The sequence below is a fragment of the Platalea leucorodia genome (assembly GCF_965183815.1).
Source record: "Platalea leucorodia genome assembly, chromosome: 18".
Lineage (NCBI taxonomy): Eukaryota > Metazoa > Chordata > Aves > Pelecaniformes > Threskiornithidae > Platalea > Platalea leucorodia.
The window spans coordinates 1,657,042-1,662,595 of NC_138840.1; the positions used below are offsets into that span (position 1 = coordinate 1,657,042).

Genomic DNA, 5,554 nt, shown 5'->3' on the forward strand with positions numbered 1-5,554 from the left:
GCGTGTCTCCTGGGTCATGAGAGAGTCCAGTTTCGAGTTCACGGGTGCATTGTACACACACACACAGGGATCCCACCAGTAGCCGGCCTAAGACACTTTGTGTTGCCAGCTGCTGTCCCCAAGACCTCGAGCCCCCTGTGACCTGTGTTCCCTTCTTCCACAGCACCCTCACCCTCCTCTCTGACCGGGCACAGTTTCAGCCCCGTTGAGTGACTCTTTCCCTATGTGCCCTCCTGTCTGCCTGCAGCCTCATTTTGCAGGTGCCGGGCATGGAGGTCCTTGCCTTGCACAGGAGACTGAAGTGGACTGAAGCATGGTTAGCTGTGCAAATTGAAACTTTATTTCAAGAACTAAGTCAACTTGAGCATTTGTGAGCACTCAGTGGAGCGTGGGCAGGACAGAGCAGGCCTTTGACACTGAGGCTTCCTTTGGATCAGCAGGCATTGCCCCAGAAGGAACTGGTTGTGGTACACTGCAGGCTGCGCTGGATCCTGTTCCTCCTGCTGCTCAAGGCTTTTTTCCCCATAAGACCTGGAGGAGCTCCTGCACGCGAGTAAAGAATTTCAGCAGCTTCTGGAGTGGAAGTGGGCAGGAGCTAAACCTGCCCGACTGTGTTGGTATTGGCCTTGGCCTCTGAATGGGGGTTGAGGCGGTGAGAAAATGACTCCATGCCCGTGATGTTGGCATAGCCCTTCGTGCTGGGTGCAGTCCCATCTGTACCAGCATCCAGTCGTAGAAGTGCTGAGTGGAGGTGTAGACCCCGGGCTGTTTTGCTCTCACACAGCCTTTCCCCCACCTGGTCACTCCAACAAGCCAGAAGTAGTCGGCGTTGTTCTCTTTGTACACGAGAGGACCACCGCTGTCACCCTGCAGCGGGGGAGAGAGCGTTAAGGTGTTGTTGGGTGGCCACTGTCAGCGCTATGGCTGGCTCCTTCTCTCTCACAGCACCTGCCAGAGCTGTGTTCACTGCACAGAACGGCTCTGCTCAGGTGCTGGAGCCTCCAGCACCTTGTCTGGGAGGGGGCTGTGGGCCTGTAAGGCAGGGCTCTCTCATCTCTGCACAGTGATCCTGGATGGGTGGAAGAGGGAGGTTCCAGGGTTGGGATGTGGAGCTCTGGGCTGCCAAGAGCACTAGATGGGCTTTTTGGGGAAGGGGAGGTGAGCCGCAACAGCGGTGGGGACCCAGCGGTGGCAGGGTGACTTGCCAGGCAAAGCCCACGCCAGGGTGCGTTTGGGCGGTTGTGTCAGGGCTGCCGGTGCTGCTGGGGGTTGACTTGTAGCACGCCCCTACCTGGCAGGTGTCGATGCCACCCTGCGGATAGCCAGCACACAAGTTGTAGCTGTGGATGGCCCCTCTGTACCACCGGCTGCTGTTACAGAGGTTGACATCAATGAGGCGGACCTTGGCCTCCTGCAGGACATCCGTTGCTCCTCCAGCTGTGAGCACAGAAAGGAATTAACACCCAGCAGCTCGTTGCCAGTTCTCCTCGCCTGTCTGGGTGAACCCCTTCCATGGGGCTTGGCTTTGCGTCGTGAGAGGCATTGTACCGGTGTTTCCCTTCTGCCCTGCTTTGGGGAATGGCTCAGGCCCATCTCTCTGTAGGCAGACGTCCCTGCAGCCTGACTCTGGCTTTCGCCTCTGCTCTCAGGAAGCCCAGCCCGTCTGCCCAGTGTGCCAAGCTTGCACTCAGGACACGAGCACTTTTTGGGAACTCACATCTTGCTGTCGTGGAACCCCAGCCACTGACGTAGCAGGTTGTCAGCTCTGACACTCTCAGCGAGGCGTTGGGCACACAGGCAAGCTGCACGTACTAGCTGCACTGGACAGGCTGGTCCAATTCCAGCAAGGCAATGTCGTTCCTCTCCGAGATATTACTGTAGTGTTGGTGAACCAGGAGCCGCTTAATATGGCGCACTTGGACCTCAGGGCCCAGCTGAGTCAGCTGGGTGGCCCCGACCACCACGCGCCACATGGTGATGTGCCTGGAAGGCAGATGGAGAGAGGGAGCGCAGCCGTGTGCTGCAGCAGCCCAGCAGTTCCCTGCCTTCTCCTTCACAGGGGAGAGAGGGCAGCAGCACTACGGAGGGTGCGACTGCCCTCGCGTGCCTTAGGCGCAAGGGATGTCGGGCTGGAGGCGGCTAGGAAGCAGTGGCACGAGCCCAGCCTTCTCCTGAGCAGTCTCTCAGCTGGGCTCTGGAGTGCCCAGGCACTGGGCGTGCTGCAAGGAAACGGGATGGGAGTAGCGCGTGGTGCTGCGTCCAGGGCAGCTGCTAGTGTTGTGGGGATGTGCCCGTTCCCTGGTTGTCCTTACCTGGCCTTGATGAAGCAGTGGGCTGCTGTGAGGACCCACTGTGGGCTGATGAGGGAACCTCCGCAGATGTGCCCTGTGCCTAATTCCCAGGGACCCTGGATGCTGACGATCCAGGGCCAGGCCCCTGGCTGGGCATCTCTGCCCCCCACGACACGCCATGTGCCATAGTGAGCAGCCATGGGCCGGAGCCCGCAGGTCCCTCTGCAACCAGAAACTCATTACTGTTCTGCTCGACAGTTTGCTGCTGTTGAGGCTGAAGGTCAGCCGTCTTCCCTCCCCACAAGGCGTTGCATGGACAGCAGGGCCAGGGAACCCCGTGGGGTGTGCGTCCAGCCGCCCCTGTTTCTGCTTGAGCCCCGTAGATGAGTTGTGCCGGCAGCCTGGGTGCTGGCAGGGAACTGAGGCTCCCACATGGGGTTCGGGAGGCTGTGGCGTGGCCACGGGGGACAAGCGGGCACCCTCCAGTGAAGCCCATAACGGTTGCCCCAGCTCCCTCCCAGAGCCTCGGGCCACTTACCCACAGCTGTCCCACGTGCCGTGCACAGGCCAGCACATGGCCAGCAGGACGAGGAGGGGGAGCAAATTCATTGCTGCCACCAGTGCAGCAGCCGACGTAGTGCCGGCAGGAGTCACATTGCCCACAGTGGCCTTGTCCCCGGGGCTGATGTCACAGAGTCGCTGGTTCCAGGTGCTGGGCACGGTGGCCTGTTGGGGGAGGGGGACAACATGGGGGGTTCCAAGCAGGAGGAGAGGCAGAAGCTGGGATCGGACACCCCCGACAGCCCCCCGCTGAGTGCTCTGCTTGCGGGATGAGGGTGTGCAGGCCCCGTGGCAGGCAGCAGCGCCTGGCTCTGAGCACTGCCTGCTAACAGCTAGCAGGAACAACCCAAGTGGGGCATCACAGCCTCTTTGGGGAGTTCACTGCCACCCCGCTCTCTGCAGCCGTTTGCCACTAGCTCCTTCCCAAAAAACAGACACCAGAGAAGATAGCTCCTACAGGCAAAATGCACATGTTTGGGTGTTGAAGAGCCAATCTGGTTACAGCAGCGGCGGGCAAGCAGTGATGTGCAAGCCAAATAAGCCAAGCATACCCGCGCAGTGTCAACCTTCCTGCACAAAGCGCAGTGAAATGCAGATGCAGCATGGCCCACACTGGCTCTGTCAAGCCACAGCAGCCCCCTCTGGCAGGCTCCATGTCCTTGCTGTCTATGAGTTATAGCGCTGTTCTGGGCCAACACTGACAAGGGCAGTTGTGGTGCCTGGTATGCGTGGCCACGGACATGCAATTTTAAGCTCTCAACAGAGAAGGGTGCTCCTGCTCTCAGCCCCACATTGCATTCTCCATGGCTTTGGTAAATCCTCTGTCAGCCTTGGCAGACTGGCATAGAGTACATCTTCTTCTTTCAGCCTCTCAGGATTGGGATGTGATTCTCTTCTGAGCTGACTGAGAAAGAAGATCATTCATCTGTTAGGTCCAGATGAGTTCTTGAGTATTAGTCCCTCGGGGCTGTATTTTACCAAACAAAAAGCTGGGTCCTCTACTAACCTTGCATGCTGTCTTATAGGCTCTTGTCCTTCTTTTACTAGCAATGAAAAATACAAATTTGATCCATGTAAAGTTTATTCAAGTGATGTCCTTCTAATTCTGTCCTTATCACGCTGCCCGTTTCATCCAGCAAGAAGCCAAAAGCTGATTGGAGCAATATGTAGTCAAAAATTGCAGGACGTCTTGCTGGAAAAAGAGCATAACCTATTATGTGGCTTCCCCTGATACAGTCAGTAACTGCCTTTGTCTTGCTAATTCAGCCTGCAGGTTTCCGTGGGACTCCTCTGTGCTTCAGTGTCTAAATATACCTGCTGGCACAAGTGTTTGCCTTCCTCTGCAGACACCGGGATGATGCCCTCCTCTTAGGAATGCCAGGTAGGCATTCGTTATTGCTGTCATGTGGGTTGTGATCTGTCTCCTGCATCTTGTGAGAGCGCATAACGCGTCAGCTTTCTGCTCAGCATCAGCGAGAGAACACATACCCTTAGGACCACAGTCTCCTGCTATTCGCTATCAAGTACAGTGTCAGGCACAGGCTTCCTTGCTGACGTTCATGGTAGAAACCATCGCAGCTGTGAATTCGTGTCTGCACCTGCATAAGGGGTCTGGGCTCGCACTGTAGTCTATGGAAGTTTGTTTGTCGTGGTTTAGGGCATGAGTGATCTTACCTAATAAAAGCCTTTCCTCTAGGACGTGTCAAGCCAGCCTTGAACCCCCTGATTGCCCGGACTGTATGGGAAGTCCGGGCAAAGGGACTTGATGTTGACAGCTATGTTGTAGACAGAACCTCTGTGTAGATGAATCCTGCTCTTAGTGTTCTGTGTGTGAGTGGATGCTGCTCCAAGAGCGTCCTCTGCCTTGCCTTCGTTTGCTGTATTGCACCCGGACTAGGAAATGATCAGCCCACAGCTCTTAAGACAGGCCCAGTCTGCAGAACAGTAGATCCAGCTTCCTGCAGAGAGGTGGGGGCGCAGCTGCCTGGGCAGTGCTCACGGGCGAGCATTTGGAGTCTGAACTACGTCAGCTGTTGTTTCTATGAGAAAAGGCAGATCATCTGGAGCACTCCTTCTCCTGTGCTGGCATACAGGCTGTCTGTCTATCAGAACTCTGAGCTGTTACTGCTGTGTCAGCACGTCCTGTAAATATGCAGTAGCTTTGTTCCAAAAGTGAAATAAAGCCTCTGGCCTACTGAGGTTGGGATAGCTGGACCTAACTAACTAACCCCGGCCATGCCGCCACCGGTCACTGCCGGCGTGCTGCGCTCCTCTGGCCCGGGGCTGCCAGTGTCCCACAGGCCTGCTCAGGTGCACACCGTCACCTCCCAGCTGGCCCCGGCCACCATCTGGCAGGCGGTGCCGGGGCCCCTGGGGGCCCCAGGCCAGGTGGTGCAGCTCCCCAGCGTGGTGCCGCTTCCCCCCCGTGGTGCAGCTCCCCCGATGGCGTGGCTCCCCCCTGTCGTGCAGCTCCCCCCTGGGGTGCAGCTCCCCCAAGGGGTGCAGCTCCTCCCGATGGTGCAGCCCGCCCCTGTTGTGCATCTCCCTTGTGTCGTGCAGCTCCCCTGCGGGGTGCAGCTCCCCACCGTGGCCGCTCCTTGTCCCCCTGCCTACGGCTGGGGACAGCAGGGGGCGATGGGGACACTGGTGCCCCACCAGCCGATGAGCCTGGGGCCGTGGGCTAGGGGCAGACCCTGGACCCC

At 58.0% G+C, this 5,554-nt stretch overlaps 1 pseudogene across 1 annotated transcript; it reads right to left on the minus strand.

The window, feature by feature from the left end:
* Window positions 1-507: 507 nt before the first annotated feature.
* On the minus strand, window positions 508-2,491 carry LOC309598797 (acrosin-like; annotated as a pseudogene). The gene is made up of 4 exons: window positions 2,313-2,491; window positions 1,718-1,983; window positions 1,292-1,437; window positions 508-867 (listed from the first exon to the last, which is right to left on the minus strand). The product of its transcript is annotated as an acrosin-like (transcript).
* Window positions 2,492-5,554: the final 3,063 nt, after the last annotated feature.